Raw genomic sequence first — 27,094 nt, 5'->3', positions numbered from 1 at the left:
AAGAGTAATAGCAGCTTATCAAATCCCTTAATCCTAGGGTGTAATATAGGAAGAAATACAACAATAATTACGAGGGATATATACAATAGTAATGGAAATCTTAGAGGTAATCAAGGGATATATATCTATAACAAAAGGAAAGAAGAATATATTGATAGACATGACTTCCAATAGAAGTAAATAGTGGTATCGGATATCTGAAATTCCCATTTCCTATGCGCTCGATTAGGAATCCTTTCTAATGATCAATATTGGCAAGGGATGTTCAAACAGATTCTTCATTGTCATCCTTCGGTTAAGATACACCAAAAAAAAAATAAACAACAAACTTCATGTTGTTAGTGGTCCAAAATTCTTTTCTGTACTGACCCATGATACTTACATGGAGTCTTCAAACATAAGCATGTATAACATTCTGGTCCCTGTATGGTATATATAGTATCTAGCATGGTTAAAACATGTATGTGTGCTTTCTGTATGAGTTTTGTAGTGATTGATTTGTTCCATGGACAGCAGGCTTGACTCTATTTCCTGGGTGTCTAGATGTTATTGAATGTCCTTTCATCCCTCCATGCCCTTTTTTCATACAACTCATGCTTTGGTGGGCCATTTCTCCTCTGCATATTTCAGGTTTTAGTATGGTTGGAGTTGTTGGTTACCTATGCACAAGTTCTTAATCCACCGTTAAGTATTCCCTACTCATGGTAATTAGGCGGTGACTAGGAAATTATAATGGGTAAAAAGCAAAAGGGCATCCCTAATGATCAGAATAGTCAAAAGAATATTAAAAAAAATTAAAAATTAAAATAGCACCCCAGTATATTTCTCATTTTGAAAATACTCTTATTCCATCGTTGTTGTAGTAGCTATGAAGAAGTTACTATAACGTGTTAAAATAAAATCTATTCAATTTGGTCAAAAATACTATATATGAAACACTTTTATATAAAAATCTCTCCCAAATTGGTCAAAATTGCTTAAATTTGACAAAAATCGCTTTAAAATGTTCAAAGTTATTGTAAAATTATTGTAGCAGCCATTAAATGGCTGCTACATGACTGTAGCAACTATTAATGGTTGCTACAATAATTTTACATTGATTTTGAATATTTAAAGCGATTTTAATAAGTTTAAGCAAAATTAGCCAAATTTATAATGAGTTTTTTTATATATAAATATAATATAACATTTAGTGGCTACGGTGTAGCTACTACATGTTTGTATTTGCTACTCAATGATTGCTATAATAATACTGGAATAAGGCTACCTTTGGTACGAAAAATATGGTAGGGTACCCTATTGATTTTTTTTTGAAAAAGGAGTGATCTTTTAATGATTCTAATAATTAAGGCACCTTTTTTATTTTTGCCCAATTATGATCACATATCGATTGAATTTGACCTTAAGTTGTATGGTTGGGGATCTTTTGCTTCTATCTGAGATATGTCATGTAGATACACAAACATCTTGGCTTCATACTTGAATGGTGGTTTGTGATGCAAAATTTTAAAATAATACTATTATTAAAATGCCAGTTCTTTTTAGAGAACTAGTGAATATATGATTTCATTATTTTGATTTTACTAGTCCTCAGAAACAATGTGACATTAAAATGTTACCTTCTGTAGCTGTTCTGCATATATCTGTAATCTGCTAATTCTCTTCCACAAATGACCTTTTTTCTTCTTTTCTTTTGGAGTTTCTTGTTACTAAAACTCCTTGGTAGACAGTGTCTTTTAAGTTTCACTAGGAGTCTAAACTTCACAAGTTAAATAACATTAAACTGACAAGGACACAGCCAAGTATATAAGAATTGAGGCTTTCTCCTCGAAAAACATGTTCTACACCTTATGAAACTTTTTTGAGTATGCACTGCACACATCATTATTTGATTTGTCATTTGATTAAACTGCACATTTGATTTTGGATGAGTGAATGTGAGCTATCCAAATGATACTGATTGGCATATCGCCATTTCCTGGATCATCGTGCTATTATTTTTTCCATTTTGAACCTAGATATTGTTTTCATTCAGCTAACAAATACTCTAATCAGGTTGATACATCAAAAGTGGAAAGACTGCCTAGAAGGCATGAATTGCTAATCATAGAGACAGTATATAATGGAACCACAAAAGAATGGCTGCTAGAAGCCCAAGAACAAGAAAAGTTGCTTGGTTATCAGGACAAACAAATGGAGCAAACAAAAGACAAAAAGAATGCACTGGAAGCTTATGTGTATGAAGTTCGGAACAAGGTAATGTCAAATTCAATTGTAATATCTCTTTATCCGTGTTGTGGTCAGAATATTTATCGACTTCCTTCTTTATCGGTGTAATCTTACTTATTAACAGCTTTTTGAGAGATATCGAAGTTTTGCTAGTGATTTTGAAAGGGAGGGGATTTCTGCTAGTCTACAGCAGACTGAAGATTGGCTTTATGAGGATGGAAATGATGAAACTGAAAAGGTTTACACTAGCAAAATGGAGGAATTAAAGAAGGTAAATTTTTATTTGCTCAGCCACCAAACACCATTTCTTATATTGCATTGCAGACCCAACCAAGGGTTTGGAATCCACAGTTCGAAATCCACTGATTGATAGTCTAGAACTGCTGATTCGATTGTTCAAAACCCATAACCTTAACGTTCAAAGCTCCTTGCGATTCATGGTTCGGGTCACGGTTCATTGGCAGTTTGTGGTTATTATTTATATTTTAAGTTTTATAAAAAGTAATTTATAAATTTATAAATTAAAAAAAAAAGATTAAACTTATTTAAGTTGTCTATGTATTTTCTGTAGGATCGGACTCGATGCTAGAGAAAGAGTGTATAACGTTGAGAATTTTATGAGAAAATAATAACTGAAACAATTGAATCAATTGAGTAGCATGGTGGAAGTAAAAATTACTTAGACTAATTCAATCAAGTATAGTAAAACAATGTAAGCATGCAAAGGACTTAACAATGTGAGCATGCAAAGGACACGCGCAAGAATTATAAAAATATGATTCTTATTTCTAATTTCCTCTTTTGAAAAGTCTCTAGAGGTGGGAAAATCTTACAGAAAAAGAATCTAAAAATTTAAGCACAAATACAATAAATATGACAATACAAAAATAATAAAATGTTACTCTAGGTGTTGCATATACAAAATGAAGCGCGAATTGCAGCGTGTCATCGTCACACACAGAAGACTTGAACTCTACAACACGAGCACAAGAATGAATTCTACGAGTGAATGAGTTAATCAGTGATTTGATAGCTCTGCCTTGAGGCCTTTGAATAGCCCTTCTCCGGTCAACTGTAGCCTCCCCGGTTGCCTGTAAGGTGCTGACATAGCTACAATGGCTATCCGATAGATAACATGGAGCTCTCCGGTCGATTGGAAGCCCTTTGGTTGCCTAGAGAGGAGTCAAAACTGATGTTGACCTGATTCACTCGGATTGTTGGATAACACCATCTCTCGGTCATCTGGGAGCTACTCTGATCGCCCTGATACAGTTGCCTGTATGCTCTAGTTGCCCATGCGGTCGCCTAGACTCTTCGATTTTCCTCATCGAGAGTCATCACCAGCTAGGTCGCTTGGACTCCCTCAGTTCGCCTCGATCGTTGAACCTTGTTGTCGTGCAGTGGTTATACGAAATGAGTATGATAGAAAATGTAAAGTTGCTAGCACTTATTTTAGGTCTATATGTTCAACCCCCAACTCATCTAGCCAAGCTACAACTCCCAACTGATTCCATTTGGATTTGTTTGCCAAGCTTCAGCTCCCAGCTTACTTCACTTGATCTTGTCTGCTAAGCCTTCAACTCCCATTTAGCTCCACTGAGACTTGGTTCACCTAGCTCTTGCTTGGTTCCCAACTAAGACTTAGCTCATGCATGACTCCCAATCAAGTCTTTAGATGCTTAGCTCCACTAGGATTTAGTTACTGCCTGGTTCATAACTAGGACTCCACCATTTGTCAAGTAACCACACTTTATACAATTTGTTAAATAATAACACACCTAACTTGAATCTTAGTCATATATCAAAATTCTGGATTAAATGGTGTGCTCCAGTACTAACAATCTCCTCATTAAAAATAAGTTTGGAATTTATATTCAATATATGATATTTATTTAAGAAATAACTCTCCATTAATTTTTGCTCCCCTTAATCATATAATATTTGTTTAAATTGGGAAGTTAAAAGACATTGAAAAATTTTATAAAATTTTCTTGATATTAACCGTTGTTTTTATCTCTCTCCCTCTTTTTCATACATAAAAATGAGTTAATTTGTAAAGAAGAGATAATAAAAATAAACCAAGCCATATAATTTAGTGAAAAAATGATGTTGAACTTCTATATGTTTGGTTTTAGAATGATATATTGGATTTTTAGTTAGATTAATGGAGTAGATGTTATCAATCATAACTTAAACCTTTTTATAATTAAGTTCATAATCTCTAAGTGTGTTCATCATCGATAACCATTGAGCTACACATTCATCCATAGCCACATACTTAGCTTCAGTGGTGGATAAGGCCACACTATGTTGTTTTCTACTACAACTAATTAGCGATTGTCCTAGCAATTGACAACTTTCACTCGAATAAGTAAATCCTACTAAATCAAAGTTACTTGTTCATGAATATCATAGTCCTACATTATGAGTTTCTTTTAGATACCTTAAAATTCTTTTAATTGCTGTTATATGTGACTCTTTAGCACAACATTGAAATTTTGCACACATATCTACTGAAAAAAAGTATATATGGTCAACTAGTAGTGAGGTACAAAAGTTCACCTATAGTATGTTTGTATTATTTGACATCTACACTTTTTCCACTTAGGTCATTATCTAATTTGACATTTAGGGCATTAGGGTTCCTAAGTCTTTAGAATTTTTCATTCCAAATCTTTTAATTAGTTTGGTAGCATACTTAGTATGATAAACATAAATACCTTGCTTGGTTTATTTGACTTGTAACCCTAGAAAATAATTGAGTTCACCTACTGGGTTCATTTGAAATTCACCTTTCATAGTGGACTTAAAATCTTTTATAAATGAATTGTTAGTTGACCCAAAATAATATCATCAACATAAACTTGAGTAATAAAAATGTCCTTAGCATGAGTTTTGATAAACAAAGTTGTATGAACTTTACTTTGCCTAAATCCCTTATAAATTAAGTAGACAATCTTTCATATTAGACCCTAGGAGTTAGTTTCAGTTCATAAAGTGTATTTTTAAGTTTTGGTACATGATTAGGGTTATCTAGGTTTTCAAATTTTGGTGGTTGAGCTATGTAAACTTCTTTTTTAATAAAACCATTTAAGAATGCTGATTTACATCTATTTGAAATAGTTTAAAACCTTTATGAGTGGCAAAGGCTAATAACATTCTAATTGACTCAAATCTGGCTACTAGAGTATACGTTTCGTCGTAGCCTAATTCTTCTACTTGACTAAACCCTTGGGCTACAAGCCGAACTTTATTCCTGGTAATTTCTCTTTTCTCATTTAGTTTGTTTCTAAATACCCATCGTGTTCCTATAACAATTTTATCACTTGGTTTCTGTACTAAGTCCCAAACTTAGTTTCGATCAAACTGGGCCAACTCTTCTTGCATTGCTATGATCCAATCTGGGTCACGTAGGCTTCATCTATGTTCTTTGGTTCTATTTTGGATATTAATGCTATATGACTTAAATTTCGATAGGTACACTTAGTTCGGACTCCTAAGTTTGGATCTCCTATAATTTATTCAACTGAATGATTAGTCTTGGTTCTAGATGTCCTTATAGTTTGATCTTCAACTTGAGTTCGAGGTTAATCTTTGTCTGATTCATGTCTAATTTCTCTAAGTTATTGTTAACTGCTTTATCAATTTCTAATTGCATAGATTGGTCTGTTTGGGTTGAGTTTTCTTCATTAAAGGTTACATTTGAGGTTTCTTCAATTTCAAGGGTTTTCTTATTATAAATTCTATATCCTCTACTATTTGTTGCATACCCTACAAAGATTTCTTCATCAATTTTACATGTAAATTTTGGTAGGATATCTTTAGTGTTTAAGATATACGTTTTGCATTCAAAATTTTTAAAGTATTTAATTGAGGATGTTTTATTACTTTTGCCCATAAATAACTCGGTAAATTAAACTCATTTAACATTATCCTAGCTGCATCTATTAGAGTTCGGTTCTTCCTTTCAAATAAACCATTTTATTTTGGGGTCCTGGACACGAGAATTCATGTTTGTAACCATTTTCTAAATAAAATTTTTTAAACAGTTGATTATCAAATTCCCCTCCATAATCACTCCTAATTTTTTTAATTTTAATATTCATTTCATTTTCTGTTTGTTTAATAAATTGAATTAATTTATTTATGGTTTCCTCTTTGTGTTTTAGAAAATAGGTTCAAGTAAATTTTGAAAATTCATCAATAATCACTAAACAATATTGACTTCCATTTAATAATTTAATTTTGTTACTCTCAAATAAATCCATATAAATCCTTTCTAAGATGGTTGTTGTTTGAATTGAGTTGGTTGATTTATGAGTTGATCTTGTTTGTTTACCCGTTTTACATGCATCATAATTTAAGTCATTTGATTTGGTTAAGGTTGGTAAACCTTTAACTAATTCATTTCTGCTTATTTTTAACAAGTGTCTTGCATGAGTGTGAGCTAGTCTCCTATTTCTTATTGTGAAATAAAGCATGTATGTGAGGAAGAAGGTAAACTTATAGTATAAATATTATATTTCCTTGTTACTAACAAAATCAATTTAGGTTCTTCAGTAGATTTAACAATACATTTGTTAGATAAAAATTCTACTTTATATTCCGTGTCACAAAGCTGGCTTATGCTAAGTAAAGTGAAACTTAGGTTTTCTACAAATAAACCTTTCTTAATGAATTACTTTGAATTTAATACTATGTTATCGGACTCGAGTACCTTTAGCTTTTCGTTGTTTCCAAAGCACACTGTTCCCATTTCCTTAGCTTGAGTGAGGTAAACATTTTCTAGTTTCTGATCATGTGTCTAGAGCACCTGCTCTCCAACATCCATTTGTGCTGGATTTGACTTGCCAAGTTTTCTAAGTCTGACTTGGCGTTGAGTGTGGTGCAACATATTTGCTTTGACTTAGGTTCTTCATTTTTTGCAATTAGTTTTTCCTAGAGCTCTTTCACATCTTTAAATGATCCGGCTTTCTCAACTTGAGATCGAGTCAAATCACAAAGAATTTGGTTGTTTCTTTTGTATTTGACTGAGTTGCTTGCTTCATACTACTTGTCCATGAGTTCAGTTGACACAGATCACCTTTTGTCTCTTGGAAAGTTGGTTCATTTTGGATACTTTTCTAGCATTCTAAGTTAGTTTTTAGCATCTCTTCCATCCGTCTCCTCCATTTTGCAAAATTTTTGCCATTGAAGAGAGGAGGATGGGCTAAGTTGGAATCTTCATGTAGAGACATTTTTCCATGATTCTTGCAAACTTTGGGTTATTACCACAATAATATATCACACGAATTTGTTCAAGTTGTATTAAGGTATGAGATAGGATATGAATTTGGTATGGTTGTAGTTAGGGTTTGGATTGTGTTCGAGCTAGGTTTGGATTGTGTTAATTGATTTGTTTCGTCTCAAAACACAAATTCACCCATGTTAGTTCGCTAGGAGAGGGGTCGAATCTGATTGACTTGACTCAATTGCTAGATAACATCATCTTCCAATTGCCTGGAAGCTGCTTAAATCGCCCTGACCTGATATGGTCGCTTGGAATCTTTGATTTCCCTCTTCAAAAGTTATCACTAGCCAGTCGCCTAGACTCCCTTCGTTCGTTTGGAACCGTCGAACCTTGCTTCCCTATAGTGGTTACACGTAATGAGTATGATAGAAAATATAAATTTATCAACACTTACTTTGGGTCTAGACATTCAGCCCCTAGCTGACTCATCTAGACTAAGGTGCCAAGCTACAACTCCGAACTGATTCTACTTAGATTTGTTTGTTTAGCTCCTAGCTTACTTCACTTGGATTGGTCTGCCAAGCTTTAGCCCCCAACTTACTCTACTTGGTCTTGTCTGCCAAGCCTTCAGCTCACAGCTGGCTCCACTTGGACTTTGTTCACCTATCTCCCAGTTAGTACTTTTCTTATTTGGTTCCTAACCAAGATATAGCTCATGCCTGATTCCCAATCACTAGCTCCACTAGGACTTAGATTTCACCATTTGTCAAGTAACCTGCTCTGCACACTTAATACAATTTGTTATATCATAACACACCTAATTTTAAACTTAGTCACACTAGTTCCTGGATTAAATGTTGTGCTCCCAGCACCAACATTTTCCTTAGAGTAGAGGGGAATCAAAGCCTACTAGTTTGTTTACTTGTTTACCCTTATTACTTTTGGTAGTGTTGTTCACTCACTTTTAGTTTTTGTTCCTGTAGTGGTAATTTCTTCAGCAAAATTTTCTGCCCCGTTCTCTAAAAATTGCATTTTGTGTATTCTATTTGCGTCTGTTGTCCTTTCATCAAGGAGCGCTTGAGCTTCCAAAGAGTTAGGAGCCAAAGTAGATCATCTTTTATCTAATATATCGCCTTTGGATCTAAATATTTGTTTAACAACAATGGATGACATCGGATAAGTTAGGATCTTCTTTGCTATGATAGAGATGAAAAGATAATTTTAGATCTTCTATGACCACCATCATAAATCATTAAAATTGGCTTGCTATTTGTTGTTTCATTGAAACTATAATCCACGTTTAATTTGTTCTCATAATAAAAGTTGTTTATGTACTAGTACTTTTTATTTCAATTACATTATTACTGTCTGATCCATATTTAAACTTTAATCTTTGTAAATATCATATAAATTGATTCTAGTACTCTATAGTTTATACAACAAAAGCAGGATCATAATAAGAATCTTTAAATGGTTTTAAAACATCATAATTGATCGATATAATTGATTCAATTGAGCAAATGACACAGGAATAGAAAGGTTTGGTTTTACTTATGTGTCAGCGCAGTTGACAATATTGTGTCAATCGACTGAACATTGTCAAGTTGACTGATTATTGAGTCGAGTGAGGAGTCAACTCAACTAAAGAAACAAAAGGTTATTTTTGATTGTCTCTATTAAATAGTCAATTGGTGGTTCTTGCGTTGCCTAGATTTATTGTTATCATAACAAAAACGATTAATCTGCTGAGCAGGTGACTCATTGTCTCATAAGTCAACTATTGAAATAGTTGAATGGTTAATATGGAACAATTAGTTGTTATAATGATTATTTCTAGAAGCTGTAGTGGAGAAAAATTGACTCAAGTAATGGGTAAAGTGGTTGCGCGCGGGCGATTAGTCGATTGATGCTAAGTAGTTGAACCAAAATAGTGTTAGTAATTAGCCCTAAGAGCCAATCATGAGATGATTAGGCCTGTTGGTTACTAATTGAGTTAGACTCAAATGAACCCACTCATTGGATTGAGTCCAATCCGAATTAGACACATTGGATTAATGGGTTAGACTTATTGGGTTATTGGATTAATGGTTAATCCAATATAATAAACTCAACCCATTAAGAAGAATACAAAGAGACAAAAACCCTTGGTATTCATTAGATGAATATAAATAGGTTTTTGGATTTTATTTTTCATGAGATGAGAAAAGGTGTCTCTTGAGCTTCTCTCTTTTTCCTCCTTCCTTCTTGGCCGAATCTTCAAGCTTGGCCGAACCATACTTCTTGCTAGCACAAAAAGATGGTTCTTCTCTGAAGGCTTTGTTCGTGCGACGAACGAAGGATATGTTCGTGTGGCTACCATAGAGGCGCGAACGCTTGAACGCGCTGAGATCTGGATCCAAAGAAAAGGTTGCTGTCGGGATTGCGAAGGGCACACAACAAAGGTATAAACCTATCATGTAGCTTAGTATAGTTTTCAGAAATTGTTTCTTCCCTTCGCATGGATCTGCTGGATAAGAGGATTTAGTAATTTTTCCGCTGTGTTTTCGCGTCTTTGGCGCGCTAAATCCCAACAGTGGTATCAGGGCTATGCTAAGTTATTAGAATTTTTATATATGATATAGAAATTGCATGATAGGGTTTTCTATGATTGGAAAATTATGAGTTTCGGCCACACAAGACTCTCGGCCAGATTATGGGTCTCGGCCAGACTATGAGTCTTGGGTAGATTCTGAGTTTCGGCCAAATCTTGAGTCATGACCGAAAGTTGGTGTGTGACCAACTCGGCCAAATCTTGACTCTTGACCGAAAGTTGGTGTGTGACCAACAAGGTCTCGGCTAGAGTTATTTTGTTTGGAACAAAACGAAGTTGGTGTGTGACCAATAAGGTCTCGGCTAGAGATGTTTTGTTTAGAATGAAATATAGTTGGTATTGTGGATAGTAGGGCTTGCGTGTCGTGCCTTCATCCTTTTTATTCTTGTTGTAATTAGATTACACTCGAATGAAACTCGAGTTTCTTTAGATTTTGTAATGTACAAAATTAGAAAGAGTTAGTCTTCTGGAAGACGGGTGAAAAGGAAGGACAACAACACACGACAACCAAGGAAGTGCTTGGAGAAGCGGCTTAGACCTAGGTTGACTTATCGCTCTTCTCATTGGCTTGAGAAGATCGTAGTTTATGGGGGCTATAACCATGTCACGTTTAAACTTGTGTATATGTCGATATATGCCATGATATACCATGATGTATGTGATGCATGTGTAGCTATCGTAATTAGGTCATTTACATATGTCTACCAAAGCTTAGTACTCACTACTACCTCGATCATCTGTAGTCAGATTTGCCAAAGCAAAGTGACTCGTTTTATCTTGGTAGAGTGCGACAGGACAATTGTGGTGCCCGACTATTGACCTTTGGGTATGACTTAATTAAGTTACCTCAATTGGATTGAGAACTTAAAGGTATATCTCATAAGATGTAAATCATATTATACTAATCTTGGGCGATTAGCCAAAGCTAACTCAAGATGAATTATAATATGAATTTCACAAGATGGGAAAACGAACAAACAGTGTTGTTCACCTAAGGATACAAGAGTTGCATAGGATATAATTGGTAAACGTTGTCTACCTAAGTTATACTAAGTCTTGACGATTAGCCAAAACTAACTCAAGATAAGGTATAATATGGATCTTGTCCAATTGGTACACATTGCCTACATAATTTATATAAGTCTTGGGCGATTAGCCAAAGCTAACTCAAAAAATGTGGAACCGCCACATCAGCGGCCCCCCTAGAGCCGGTCCCACGGATATGGAGGGAGGTAAATGCAGGTACACAGGTGGAAAGTACATAGCGGAGACGTTAACCCCAGGCAGTGACACCTCGGGGATCGACCCCTGGACCTTTCAGCCACAGAACCATGCACTCCCCATCTGTGCTACGCCCTGGGGACAAGCCAAAGCTAACTCAAGATGAGGTATAATGTGGATCTTGTCTCACTAGAATATCTTTGCTTTTGAGCTTAGAGCTAGTAGTGACTTGCTTCTAACAAGCTTTAGAATTCAGTGGGAGAATCATTTAATTAAAGGCCTAATTAAATGATCTGAGTATGATACTTCTCTGCATTTTATTGTTGTAGACCACCATGTCGTCTAGTAAGTAGAAGACACTATTTCTACGATCTGTCCTTGATAAGGACAAGCTCAATGGAGCTAATTTCTTGGACTGGTATAGGAACTTGAGAATAGTCCTCAAACAAGAACGGAAACTGTACGTCCTAGAGCAGCCTATTCCTGAAGCACCCCTTGCTACTGCCACTAGAGCTGATAGGGATGCTTATAAGAAGCATCAAGATGATGCATTAGATGTGTCATGCCTAATGCTCGCCACCATGAACCCTGAGCTTCAGAAGCAATATGAGAACATGGATGCTTATGATATGGTTGAACATCTCAGACAACTGTATCAAGGACAAACAAGGCATGAGAGATTTGAGATCTCCAAAGCACTGTTTCAAAGCAGAATGCAAGAAGGAAGTCCCGTTAGGCCTTATGTGCTCAAAATGATCGGGAATGTGGAGAATCTACAAAGGTTGGGATTTCCACTTGGCCAAGAATTGGTCACTGATCTTATCTTGCAGTCATTGCTTGATAGTTATAGTCAATTTGTCGTGAACTACAACATGAATGAAATTGACAAACCACTGCCTGAGATGTTGAGCATGTTGATAATTGCTGAACTTAACCTTAAGAAGGCAAAGCCTGGTTCCATTTTGATGGTGTCTAAGGGCAAAGGCAAGTGGAAGCCTAAAGATAAGGGTAGGACTCAAGCCAAAGGCAAGGGCAAAGCTCATGCACTGAAACCCAGAGGTGGGGTTGCTAAGGAAGGAACTTGCTTCCAATGCGGTGAGACCGACCACTGGAAGAGGAACTTCAGGGTGTATCTAGAGGAATTGAAAAGGAAGAGAAGTGAGACTTCTGCCTCAGGTATATATGTTATAGAAGTCAATCTATCTATTTCTTCTTCATGGGTATTAGATATCGGATGTGCATCTCACATTTGTACTAATGTGCAGGCGCTGAGAAATAGTAGATTATTGACAAAGGGCGAAGTGGGCCTACGAGTAGGCAATGGTGCAAGAGTTGCTGTCGTCGCTGTAGGGACCTATTCCTTATCTTTGCCTACTGGGCTTGTTTTAGAACTTGAAGAGTGTTGTTATGTGCCTGCTTTAACCAAAAACATAATCTCTGTTTCTTGTTTAGACAAGAAAGAGTTCTCATTTATAATAAAGGACAAATGTTGTTCTATTTATTAAAATGACATGTTTTATTGTAGTGCACCTCTGATAAATGGACTCTATGTTCTAGACTTTGAAAACCCAATCTATAACATAAATATCAAGCGGTTCAAATCTAATGATCTGAATCAAACATATCTCTGGCATTGTCGCTTAGGTCACATAAATGAGAGTCGCATATCCTAACTCCATAAGGATGGACTTTTGGACTCATTTGATTTTGAATCATATGAGGTATGTGAATCTTGTCTTCGAGGCAAGATGACAAAGACTCCATTTAGTGGACATGACAAAAGGGCTAATGATCTGTTAGAACTTATACATACTGATGTATGTGGCTTTTCAGAATAACAGCTAGAGGAGGCTATAATTACTTCATTACCTTCACTGATGATTTCAGTAGATACGACTATGTGTATCTGATGAGACATAAGTCAGAATCCTTTGAAAAGTTCAAACAATTCAAGAATGAAGTATAAAACCAACTTGGTAAGAGTATTAAGATGCTTCGATCAGATCGAGGTGGGGAATACCTTAGCCAAGAGTTTCATGACCATCTCGTTGAGTGTGGGATAATATCTCAACTCACTCCACCTGGAACACCACAATGGAATGGTGTATCAGAAAGGAGGAACCGTACCTTATTAGATATGGTACGATCGATGATGAGTCATACAAATCTTTCTACTTCCTTCTGGGGACATGCTCTAGAGACAACCGCTTTCTCACTTAACCGAGTTCCATCCAAGGCCATCATAAAGACACCATATACGATATGGACAGGGAAGAGCTCCAATATGTCTTTTATGAATATTTGGAGTTGTGAGGCTTACGTTCGACGACAAGTCTCAGATAAACTAGGACCCAAATCGAATAAGTGCTACTTTGTTGGATATCCCAAGGAAATAAAGGGATATTACTTCTATAATCCCACACATGGCAAGGTGTTTGTTGCCAGAACTGGTATATTTCTAGAAAGGGAATTGATTTCTAGAAAAACTAGTGGGAGTGAAATCGATCTTGAAGAAGTTCAAGATACTAGCACTGACACCGTGATAGAAATTGAATAGGTACCACAAGATGTTGTGGATCGGGATCTTGTTACACCACAAGATGTTGTGGAACAACAACGTTCCACAACCTGTTCAAGTAGCACATGCTCTACGCAGATCTGATAGGATTCGTCGTCAACGTGAGAGATATTCATTTCTCTTGTCTGACCACGGTGATGTAGAGTTTATTGGTCTCAATGAGCCTACATCTTATCAGGAAGCTGTACAGGGCCCAGATTCTGAGAAATGACTAGAGGTCATGAGATCCGAGATGGAATCCATGTACACTAACCAAGTATGGACTTTGGTTGATCCACCTGAAGGGATCAAACCCATTGGGTGTAAGTGGGTCTTCAAGGTAAAGACTGACATGGATAGAAATATGCATACCTATAAAGGTAGATTGGTGGCTAAAGGATTCAAGCAGATTCATGGTATAGACTATGATGAAACCTTTTTGCCAGTTGCGATGCTCAAGTCCATTTGGATCATGTTTGCTGTTGTTGCTTACTATGATTATGAGATCTGGCAGATGGATGTCAAAACCACATTTCTTAATGGAAATCTACTCGAGGATGTGTACATGACACAACTTGAGGGTTTTGTAGATCCAGAGCATGCTGGAAAGGTTTGTAAGTTGCAAAGATCCATTTATGGATTGAAACAAGCTTCTAGAAGCTGGAATCTTCGATTCGATTTTGGTTTCATTAAGAATGAAGATGAACCTTGTGTCTACAAGAAGGTTAGTGGAGTATAGTCATCTTTCTTATATTGTATGTAGATGACATACTTCTCATTAGAAATGATATCCCTACTCTTTAGTTAGTGAAGACTTGACTTGGGAATTATTTTCAATGAAAGACTTAGGTGAAACAGCCTATATTTTAGGACTTAAGATCTATAGAGATAGATCTAATAGATTGCTTGGCCTAAGCCAAAGTACGTACATTGACAAGGTGCTTAAACGTTTTGCCATGGAGAATTCCAAGAAGGGATTCCTGCATGTCACATGCATTGAGTCTTTCGAAGACTCAATGTCCTTCTTCTAAGGTAGAAAGGGACCGCATGGATCAGATCCCTTATGCATCTGCTATAGGGTCGATCATGTACGCCATGATTTGTACTCGCCCAGATGTCTCGTATGCGTTAAGCATGATGAGCAGATACCAGTCAGATCCAGGTGAAAGTCACTGGATAGCAGTCAAGAATATTCTTAAGTACTTGAGAAGGACTCAAGATTATTTCTTAATATTTGGAGGCAATGAAGAGCTTGTTGTAACGGGTTACAGCTGTTGCTGTAAAGGGTTACAACTGTTGCTGTAAAGGGTTACAGTGGTGCAAGCTTCCAAATTGACAAGGACGATTCTAGATCATAGTTAGGGCATGTATTGTACTTAAATGGTGGTCTTAGGTATTGGATACTACAACGATTCCATCTCATTCGAGAGATCATCGATATATGAGATATGAGGATATGCAGAGAACTAAACAATGCTAACATTACAAATTCTTTGACCAAGGTTTTGGCACTAAGAAAGCATGAAGGTCACACTAGGTCAATGGATATTAGATATCTTAGTGATTGACACTAGTGACATAAGGAGATTGTTAGTGTAAGCCCTAAGAGGCAATCAAGAGTTGATTGACTTAGGACATTTTGTATCATATTTCATTATTTCATTAGAAGGCAAAGGTTATGATTATTATATTTACTTCAGTTCAGTGCCGAATGAATAAATTTAATGTCCTTGGGTAGTAGGTTGAATTGATAGTGAGATATTGTAGAGAACACTACTTTTAACTATTCCTAGTCGAGCATTAATATACAAGGACAATATTAATGCGTTGAGACTAGTATGTAGGTCAACGGATGACTTGATCTCATAAGTCATGGATATGAGATATCAGGTTGACACATGGGTGTATATATTAGAGAATATATACTGAATGACCCGCTATGAGAATGTTTCATGGATCGTCGTATGAGTGTCTAGACATTCTCATGTGACTATTAGTATGAATAGTCCTTAGACTTGAAGTCACTACGGTTCCCTACATAAGGAGTTGTATACTTTGGTATCGTCAAACGTCACCCGTAACAGGATGGACTATAAAGTCGATCACTGGATATGCAATGAATTATGCGGAGCGATGTGAGTGATGTAGATGAGATTTATCCCTTCCATATGACGGAAGCGATATCTGTGGGCCCCTTGATTAGTAGGACACAAGAAAGCATGGTCATGCGTAAATGAGTCAATATGAGATATTGAGCTTATTTGATAAGTGTGTCTACTTGGAGATCAAGAAACACAAAGATTGAAAGAGGATGACACAGTCTATGCCTCATTGATCAATCTAGATATCAAGGATAGAGGGACTGAGTCATACAAGATAATAGCCACGGACAGGTTAGGTCGGATCTCGACTTTCTCGTCACTTGGGTAGCAATGATGCATTGCTAGATGCCACTCATTGTTTATGTATCGCAAATGTTGATTTGGATACATTGCCAACGTTACGAGAGCCTATAGGGTCACACACAAAAGAACATATTGGTTTGGAGATGAGTATTTTAGTTTGATTAAAATACTAAGGATATTAAGAATAATGGGTAAATCCAAAGTGTTGGTGTCATCTTAGTGGTGATTGACACTAGTGCTAGTGGGAGATTGTTAGTAATTAGCCCTAAGAGCCAATTATGAGATGATTAGGCCTGTTGGTTACTAATTGAGTTAGACTCAAATGAACTCACTCATTGGATTGAGTCCAATCCGAATTAGACACATTGGATTAATGGGTTAAACTCAATGGGTTAGACTTATTGGATTAATGATTAATCCAATATAATAAGCTCAACCCATTAAGAGGAATACAAAGAGCAAAAACCCTTGGTATTCATTAGATGAATATAAATAGATTTTTGGATTTTATTTTTCATGAGATGAGAAAAGATGTCTCTTGAGCTTCTCTCTTCTTCCTCCTCCTTCCTCCTTGGCCGAATCTTCAAGCTTGGCCGAACCATACTTCTTGCTAGCACAAGAAGATGGTTCTTCTCCGAAGGCTTCGTTCGTGCGACGAACGAAGGATATGTTCGTGTGGATACCATAGAGGCGCGGACGCTTGAACGCGCTGAGATCTGGATCCAAAGAAAAGGTTGCTGTCGGGATTGCGAAGGGCACACAACAAAGGTATAAACCTATCATATAACTTAGTATAGTTTTAAGAAATTATTTCTTCCCTTCGTATGGATTTGTTGGATAAGAGGATCTAGTAATTTTTCCGCTGCATTTCCACGTCTTTGACACGCTAGATCAGAGCTGGATCTCTTCCTGGGGCTAGCCTATCTAGAATATGTAGGGTAGGCTAAGAAGCTATAAATCAATTGACAACATTGTTATGCTTCCAAAATCAAGTTCTTTTCTCTCATTGTACTTTCTTTATATTTAGCTTCTTGTAAACCAAGCTTTGCAAGAAATTTCTCCACCTGAAAGATTCCAAGAAGGAGAAAATTAGCACCATTCAAGGAGTGACCTGATGAAAAGGCATTAGCTGTGCAGTTGTCTGGGAGTTTGCATTGCTATATTTTTTTAATTCTTTAACAGCTGTATTGTTTTGTTTTGTTTGTTTACTGTTATCTTGCTTATACTTTGTTCTTGTTGTGAACTAATATCTGTCTGAGATTAAGAAAAGGTCATTCCCCCTCATTCCCCCACCCCACCCACCCACCCACCTAACCTTCCCTCTTCAGTCCATAACATTGCAGGAAAGCACATTAAAAATTCAAAAAGATAATTTGGTTGCGCTAAAGTACTGCTCACTGCAGTGATCACTTAACAGTAGATAGATACGACTGTCTTGAGTTCGTTAAAGGATGATCTGGTCATGATCACTTTATAAGTTGAAGGAAAATAGACTACTAAGAATTTTATGACAAGGTAATTGTCCCCATCTGACAAGGTAATTGTTGCTAGGCTTGTATGACATTCTTTGCAAAACTAGTGATGATCTTGCTCTACCCATGGAGGTCTATTTTAGTGTGTCCTATCTTCATGAAGGTGTTATATTAAAGCATATTGTCCAAGATGCTTGTGTCAATGAGCAATCTCTTCCCTAAGCAATTAGTTGTCTGATCAGGTTGTTAGGACCCTTGGTGGCCGGCTAGAAGGGGGTGAATAGTCTCTGCACAAAAACAAAACAAAAGAACCTTTCTCGGACTTATAACTTAATTAAAACATTTGCATAAACATAGAAATAATAATAAACTAAAACGACGAGGCTCAGCAAATTTACTTGGTTACAATCGGGGAGGTTATTAATCCAAGATAGATGAAAAAATGCACTAAAAGTCTCCTCTGGACGGAGAAACCTCATATAGCAATGAACACACAAAATCAAAAAGCTAAACAGAAACACAATTTCTCGTTATTCTTAGCTTCTGGGAGCAGGGCTGCTTATATAGCCTTGCTTGGGGCGCTTGGAACCGTTCAAGGCGCCTGGAATGGGATAGAAATCGATGGCCAACGCAACGTTCAAATGCCACGTTGATATGGATGAAATTTGGGTTCCGGGCGCCCGGAGTCCGGGCGCCCCGACCAGGCCCAGAAAAATCAGCCCCTTGTTGATTTTTTCGGTCCCGACCTCCTGCTTCGGTTCCGCTCGCATTGGTCAGGATCTTCCGCTCCGGTTCCGGCTCCGCTCGCTTGGGTGATTTCGGCCATCCGGAATAGGGCTCACCCGAACCCAACTATCGACCTTCTCGAGCAAGATTCCGCTCCGGCTTCTCGTCCCTCATAAACGTGACGCGCCTCCTTCTCGTCCGCCCGTGTACTCTTCCGCAGCATCTTGTCCCTCAGACGCACCGAGCCCGTCGGCTCTCTCCCGTGTCGCCCTTCTCGCTAGCTGCATCTTTTGCTCGACTTCCTGTACTCCTAAGTTCCTGCACACTTAGACATAGGGTTAAACACAACAGGACTTAATTTGTTTGATCACATCAAAACTACCTTGGGGTATCAACAATCTCCCCCTTTTTGATGTGAGCAACCCAAGTTAAGTTAGGGTAAACCAACATAAAGTAAAAGAAATAAATTTTGCAATAAAGTGCAAAATTTTTAAAAAAGTTTAAACTACCTACCTCTAGATTTAATCTTCCCTTTTCTGTAAATAAGAAACATTAAGTTTTATAAAAAAAATTTCTAAGTAAAAAAAATATTTGAGTAACTATTTAAAACATTAATTACAATTAAATGTTTTATCAGTTAGTAATTAAATATTTTATTTCATTAATTGATTTTCAGGTTGTGACAAGGTAGTAAGCCTTCTTGGTTATTAGAGCAATAACCACCTTCTAAACAAATCCTTTTAAGGAAATCAAACATTTAATCTACTCTCTGAAAGCCCTAACTTTAAAGTTTTAATCCAAGAATGATTTTGGAACCCAATGTAGGTTCCTTCCAACTGGGTTGATTAAAAATCTTTTAAGAATATATTTCTGAGAAATATTCCTAATTTGTTACTTGTGGTAATTAATGTATCAATTTAGACCATTAAATTTTCTAATACTTGTATTATATGAGCATGTATGATTTTTCAAGTTCTTTATTTCTTTTTGCAAAATATCATTTTTCAATTTTATTTTTGTCAAATTCTTCTAATGGACAAGATTTGGCTAGAATTAATTTTAACCCTTGGTTTTCTTTTTCTATCTGACAACAATCCTTTGACAATAATTTAACAAACTTGAATAATTTATCGTGAGGCAGAGATCGTACCTGGCTTACCTTGTCGATCCCATTATCCGTAGCTCCACCTGAACTGCTGCTTTCTTCCGATGTAGCTTCCCCTCCATCGATGCTCTCGATGCTCATTTCGGACGAGCTTGCTTTGTGTTCATTTTCTTGATGGCTTGCCATTAACATAAGTCCGGAGAAAGTCTCAATCTCTGATTCGGACGATGATTCGTCCTATGTTGCCTTTAACGTCTTATACTTGTTAGATTGGACAGACTTTTGGTGCTTTCCTTTGTCCTTGTCCTTGATCTTTAACTTAGGGCAGTTGTCTTTAACATGCCCTTCTTCGGTATAGTGGTAACATCTGATTGTTCGTTTCTTTCTACCCTGCAGATGGTTAGATTTTCTAGTTTTAAATAATTTTTTAAATTGTTTTACCATCAACGCTGTTTCGTTGTCATCGAGAGAGGATTCTGAATTTTGTTCATCTACCCTTACCTTAAAGGCAACGTTGTGCTTCGGCTCCTTCGAATATGCACATCTTGTTTTATGGATTTCAAAAGTTGAAAATAACTCTTCTAAGGTAACAGATTCCAAGTCCTTAGAGATATAGTAGGCATCTACTAACGATGCCCATTTTGTATTTGTAGGGAATGCAGCGTACCTTAGCGAATCTCGGTTGCTTACTTTTTCTCCGAGATTCGAAAGTCTGGTGATGAGCTCCTTGATCCTCGAGTGAAGATGTGCTATAGTTTCGTCTTCTTCTAATCGGACGTTGTTGATCTGGTTGCGAAGTAAGTCCCGTCTCGCAAGTTTCGTCTCCGAGGTTCCTTCGTGAAGTTCCAGGAATTTTTCCTAGAGTTCCTTGGCGGACTCGTAAGCTCCGATCCGATTGACTTCTTGTGGCGGTAGGACGCTCAGCAGATGAAATTCTATTTTGCCATTTGCCATGAAGTCGACTTGTTCTTTCTTCATCCATTGATACTTTTCCTTGCCCTCGGGTGTTTCAAAACTAAATTCCATTATTAATAATAAATTGAAGTTTATTTTAAAAAATACCTCCATTCTCTTTTTCTAGCTTGTGAACTCCCCCTCGAACTTTGGTAGATAGATGCTTGGTCCGGCCATCTCGTGTGCTTTGTTTGGCGGTTAGTCCTCCTGAAATGTACTGGCTCTTATACCACTTGTTAGGATCCTTGGCGGTTGACTAGAGGGGGGATGAATAGCCCCTGCACAAAAATAAAACAAAAAGAATCTTTCTCAGACTTATAACTTAATTAAAACACTTGCATAAACATAGAAATAATAATAAATTAAAACGACGAGGCTTAGCAGATTTACTTGGTTACAACTGGGGAGGTTGTTAATCCAAGACAGATGAAAAAGCGCACTAAAATTTCCTCTGGACGGAGAAGCCTCTTACAACAATGAACACACAGAATCAGAAAGTTAAATAGAAAAAGCGTATAAGAGTTGTTTCACAATTTCTCGTTGTTCTTAGCTTCTGGGAGCAGAGCTACTTATATAGCCCTGTTCGGGGAGCCTGGAAGCGTTCCAGACGCCTGGAATGGGATAGAAATCTATCCCCAGCGCAACGTTCAAATGCCACGTTGATATGGATGAAATTTGGGTTCCGGGCGCCCGGAGTCCGTGCGCCCCGACCAGGTCCTGGCGCCCCGGCCAGAAAAATCAGCCCCTTGCTGATTTTTTCGATCCCGACCTCCGGCTTCGGTTCCGCTCGCATTGGTCAGGATCTTCCGCTTCGGCTCCGCTCGCTTGGGTGATTTCGGCCATCCGGAATAGAGCTCACCGGAACCCAACTTCCGGCCTTCTCAGCAAGCTTCCGCTTCGGCTTCTCGTCTCTCGGAAATGTCATGCGCCTCCTTCTCGTCCGCCCGTGTACTCTTCCGCAGCACCTTATTTCTCAGACGCACCAAGCCCGTCGGCTCTCTCCCGTGCCGTCATTCTCGCTAGCTGTGTTTTTTGCTCGACTTCCTGTGCTCCTAAGTTCCTGCACACTTAGACATAGGATTAAACATAATAGAAACTAACTTAATTTGTTTGATCACATCAAAACTATCTGGAGTACCAACACAGGCATCATGGTGATATGTTGTTTGACACTGTGTTCTCTTCCAAGAAAGTGAGTTTCTTTATTCGGGTGTCAGTCACATGCAAGGAAAAACAGGTTGGTGTTTTCTATGCATAAGCCTTGGCTTTCTTGCTTCTCAACCCACTTGTTGTCATGCCCCTAATAATCAAATCAATCCCTTTTTGCACACTTCCAAACTACCTCCTATTTCTTTGGCTCTTCTCTCTGTTTGAGATACCTCACTTCTATTGTCGTAGCTTTAGGACGTCATCCACCATGTTGTATCGGCTTGCTCTTGAGCTGAAGCTTTGCTTTCGAACATTCCAGTGTTGTCTCCCAGAGGCCTCTCATAAAGTGAGTGCAAGAGCTGAGATGGTTGTAAGGTAAACTTGAAGGCTGTTATCAACAACTCAAAATTTGAATTGTCTATTTGTCAGGTCGCATAATGAATCTTCTTACAGACCTTGTCAAAATTTCATCAATGTCTCCTTTAGAGACATTAAGTTATTAACACTAGCACTCTGGGCTATTTGGTAGATGATGGTGAAGTATGCCTCAAAACTATGAATCAACACCTTGAAGCTAATGATCTGTCCCACAGGCAGGCATTCACGCAAACCACTTGTGAGCAACTCCAATGGTCAAATAACTTTCTCTACAAGATCAGAGAGGCTGAATTCAATCCCCCATTAAATCTCAGTGTTGTCCACTGGGTCCTTCAGGTCAGAAACCCAGGTGACCTCAATCTCATATGCTTGTTGTCCTTTGAGATTCCATGCCCTGCTTAGCGCCTATCTGGTGCACCAATCTGTTAAAGTCTGGTCAATGAGACATCAACCGAGGACTAGGCCAAGGAAGGTCACTACCATACCCGAAATTATCTTGAAGTGGTTTAGGGCCAAGCTAATATTGGTTTCATGGGTCATGTTGATGCGTCTTAATGGTTCCAAGTTAGACTCCTAACCTCCCAAGTTAGGTTTATAGCTCTACTGGGAAAGTTGTCTCTCTCTTGCTCTATTGGAAAGGCCTCTTTTCTGCTCCCAGGAGCTACTTATGGGCATTGAGATTTGTGTCCACGGATGTTGCCATGTGTCCAGGTTATAACACCAGCTCTAAGTTGCTTGTACCAATCATGAAGTCACATTGAGGCTGCAAATAATGACATGCTGGGGTGATTGGTTTGTTCCCTCAAGAATGTTGAGCCACTATCAAGATTGCATGGTGGGATATGTGTCTAGCCCCTAATTGGCTCTCAGTCACGGTGGTAGAGTCACCCTGCATCAGTATTGATATCTCAAGATTAGATGAACTTCCTTCTTGATTGTACTTTGTAATTTCAACGTTCCCATCTCCTAGGGCTAAGGTAGACCATTTCACCTTTCGCAATTTGATATCCAAGTGGCTTTTTCCAGTGGCATGATGTTAAAACAATTATCTATATACACTGTCAATCTTTGAGCTCTTGGGTCGGAGAGATGGATCGCAGACCTACTACTCGCTTGCGTACCAGAGTTTGTAGATAGAGAGAAGATGGGTAGTGATCCTGTCTAAAAATAGCAGAGATGATGCGGTGGGCACGGTGGATCGGTGGTTGACTGAGAGAAGACTTTTGGCTCCACGGAGAAGCTTCCTTTCGGTCCTGCACACATTGAGATGAGCCAACAAAATGTCAGCGTCTAGAAACTAGGGAGGAGTCCCTGGCGAAGGCCCTCCGATGTTGAAGTCAATACAAGTCCAGACGGGTGAATGAAGAACAGTAAAGAACGTGCGTGAGAGTATGTGTAGATGTTCAAAAAACGTACCTTGCTCACGGAGAGGACTCCCTTTATATACTACCTTTTATAACCTCCGTAATCATGAGGTGTCTGGTAGAGTTTATTGGGGTAATGGAGAAAGTACAACCTAGCCAATGTGCAATAATTGTTCAAGGAATCTTCCATTTACTTATATGAATACCTCTTTTATCGTTTATAGTTTATGTCGTTGAGGTCACTGAAGGAATATACTGTTATAGTGGTCTGTTGATGAGATACACGATAATCCTTGAAGAAGGTTCCAGTAAAATATTCTTTGATAGGTGGTTGCTATTCTGACAGGTTGTTAGGATTCTCTGCTTATGTTGTTGGGTATATCTCGGTCGGCCTATATGGTCGGCCACCTTTATATCTATCCTTGCATTAAGCTATTCAATTACGTTCTGCATAATATTAGCGACCCGTTCGGAAAATAATATGATGCATTGAGCGTGCTAAAAGTCCATTCAAGGAGCCACAAGATGAACTGTTCATGCCAAAAATCCATTTAGGGAATCAATATGAAGCTGTGTGCCTTAAGTCCGTGCGGCCCTTATTTTGGCTGGGCATGCATAGAGATATTTATGAGGCTAAGTGCCTTAAGCTCGACTAGCATTTATTTGACCGGGCATGCATGGAGAGATTTGTGAGAATTGGGAAGACTGACCATTATTTTGATTAGACCCACGACTGATGTATTGCAAGGTGGGTCATACATTCGAGCCGGCCCATAAGGCCAGCCCTCTTTAAATCCGATCGAGCACGTTGTCTTTTCAGTTTAAGAGTGAAGCACTAAACCCACCGGCGTAAGGGTCGGTCGGCCTTCTCACATCACTTGACTTTGACCGCCACGTTGTCTTGACTTTGACTATCACGTTGTCTTGACTTTGATTGTCACATCATCTTCTGGCCCGCTCATTACAACTTGTATCACTTAGAAAGAAGACTGCTTTTCTCACTTAACTCTAGCTGAGCAGAGAGGAGTGCTGGCAGCTAGGTGGGGAGAAAGAGAAGCAAGAAGAGAAGTCAAGCTCATAGTCAAGTAAATGGAGTGACTGATTGGACTGTCGGGAGTGATGCAAGTGAGTGCAGACAAATTGAGTGATTATCTGGCGAGCCCCACACACTACTGAAAAGGCAGGCCCAACGGCCATTGACGACTAGCTCCACAAACCATCGAAGGTTCTTTCAACGTGCTTTGTCCTCACTCGCACGCACCCTGAAAAACTTTCCAGGAGGTTACCTATCTTCAGATTACTCCAAGCCAAGCACGCTTAACTTTGGAGTTCTTAAGTTTGGGCTTCCGAAAAGGAAAGTGCACCTTGGTGATATGGATAGTACCATCTAACCTTTTAAGCCCATACTTAACCAGAATCTCAGAACCGGGGTATTACAATCACCCTCACTTAAAGACATAACATCCTCGTTGTGTAACCACGAGTCGCACCACAGACAAATCCTAGAATCTCCTTCGCTAGGTGGTGCCCTGGGTGCTCCTGCCACAGGCGCACTCACGGTCGCAAGGTTGCTCTGATATCATCTGTAACGCCCCGACTCGGGCGGGCCCCACCCGGACCGAACTGGGAACGCCACCAGAATTGCCCATTAGGTTGACGACTAGCTCCACAGACCACCGGAGGTCCTTTCAACGTGCTTTGTCCTCATTCGCATGCACCATGGAAAACTTCCCAGGAAGTCACCCATCCTCAGATTTCTCCAAGCCAAGCACGCTTAACTTTGCAGTTCTTAAGTTTGGGCTTTCGAAAAGGAAGGTGCACCTTGGTAGTCATTTTCCATTATTGCATGTAGAGGTGTAATCGAGCCGAGCCGAACTCTTGGATGTTTGAGTTTGACTCGTTTATAATTGAGCCGAGCTCAAACTTTATTTAACGAATATATTCATGGCTCACGAGCTTATTCGAGCTTTTATCGAGCCTAAACGAGCTTAATAAATATAAATTATAAATTATAAATTTAAATATTCATTAAAAACTAAATTATATATTTTTAAAAAATTATAATATTTTGTTAAAATTTATAATTTTATTTTAATAAATAAATTTAATATATTTGTCTATGTTTTTCATAAGTAGAGTGTAAAATCTATAAATTCAATATCAAAACTATTATTTTTTTATTTAAAAGTTGATTTATAAACTTAACGAACATGTTCACGAGCTAACGAGTCGAATATTGTGAAGCTTGAGCTTGGTTTGTTTATCTTAACGAGCCTCATTAAACGAGCTCAAACGAGCTTTTATTGAATCGAGCTTCGAATAGCTCACGAGCGGCTTGGCTCATTTACACCCCTAATTGCATGTGGCCATTTGTGCAGATATCAAATATAACTAGGTAAATCCCGATCTCTAGGATGTGCTGGTGCCTACTGTATACTGAATTTTTTTTATCATGTGGTGCTTGTAATCATATTTTCTCCACATTGTGATGTTGAACTGATATGTCTTTGTATGAACATTTAATATGAGAATCTCCTATTTCAAGAGTTTCACTCTTGCATTTGCTATATTGTTTCCTGGTACCCGATAGCTGGTAGACCCCATTGAAAACAGATACAAGGATAATGAAGCTAGAGCTCAAGCTACAAGAGAACTTTTGAAGTGCATTGTTGACTATAGAATGGCTGTATCTTCGTCATCAACCTCTGAACGAGATGCTGTAAGTTTCAAACTTTTCATGTTTTAGGCCTTATATAGCTCCACGTTCGCACTGCACCCAGATATTAACAACAATCTTTTGTTCAGGTCATGAACGAATGTATTAAAGCTGAGCAGTAGCTGCAGGAGATGTCTCAACAACAGGATTCCTTACCTAAGAACACAGATCCAGTATTATGGTCGCATGAAATTTTGAAGATGAGGGAAGCCTTGGACATGTACCACTGCTCTTTTAATCTGTTTCCATTTTTGTTCTTTTAAAATTACAAATCTCACAAGTTTCCACATAGTTCATCTGCTAAGTTTGCAAGTTCTTGATGATATGTGGCAGGTTCTGTAGAAATGCCTTGAGACACAGAGGTTCTAAATCAAGAACTGAAGACTCCAGAGGCTCAGACTACTCCAGGCCCTCTCACAACGACAACTCCATGGTCGATTGATTGTCCACTGATTCTTTCATGTCATCCTTGCTTGCATCCTGCTGCTTCCACCATTTAAATCTATGTCAACACATAAGATTAAAATATTCAAATCCCAGATACCAAGGTTTGAGAGATGCATTCAGTCTTCTCGACGGCAGCAGTTTTCTTCCCATGCGAACAACAGTTGCTGCTTTTGCATCATTCTCTGAAATGAAAGAAATCAATATCATTTTGCTTGTATATTTTTTGCTGGCTCCTGCGCAAAGGAATGGCCTTGTAGAACTTTTTATAACTCATGATAGTCATCTTCCCATTGCTTGCCAAGCTGTGTAACAAAATTTATGCTCCTATCTCACTGGTTCTGGTTTCTATGTAAGGTTGGCTGCTAAATCCATTTCATAGCTAGGATGAACATATTCATTTAATAAATATGAATGATCTAATATATCAAGTATATAGGTATAGGTCTACCTAAGTAATCATGCAAGTGTAGAATGATTATTCTAATCTATAACTTTTTGAAGTGTATTAAATTCAGTTTTAGGAAAAGGATTAGTTTTACATAGTTGTCATC

General features: G+C 38.1%; 1 pseudogene; it reads left to right on the top strand.

The window, feature by feature from the left end:
- Nucleotides 1-26,602, top strand: part of LOC121970277 — a 99,597-nt pseudogene extending 72,995 nt beyond the window's left edge.
- The last annotated feature ends 492 nt before the right edge of the window (nucleotides 26,603-27,094 follow it).

This window comes from Zingiber officinale, chromosome 1B (assembly GCF_018446385.1).
Source record: "Zingiber officinale cultivar Zhangliang chromosome 1B, Zo_v1.1, whole genome shotgun sequence".
In the NCBI taxonomy this organism is placed as follows: Eukaryota; Viridiplantae; Streptophyta; class Magnoliopsida; order Zingiberales; family Zingiberaceae; genus Zingiber; species Zingiber officinale.
This window is presented reverse-complemented; position numbering and strand designations above follow the sequence as displayed.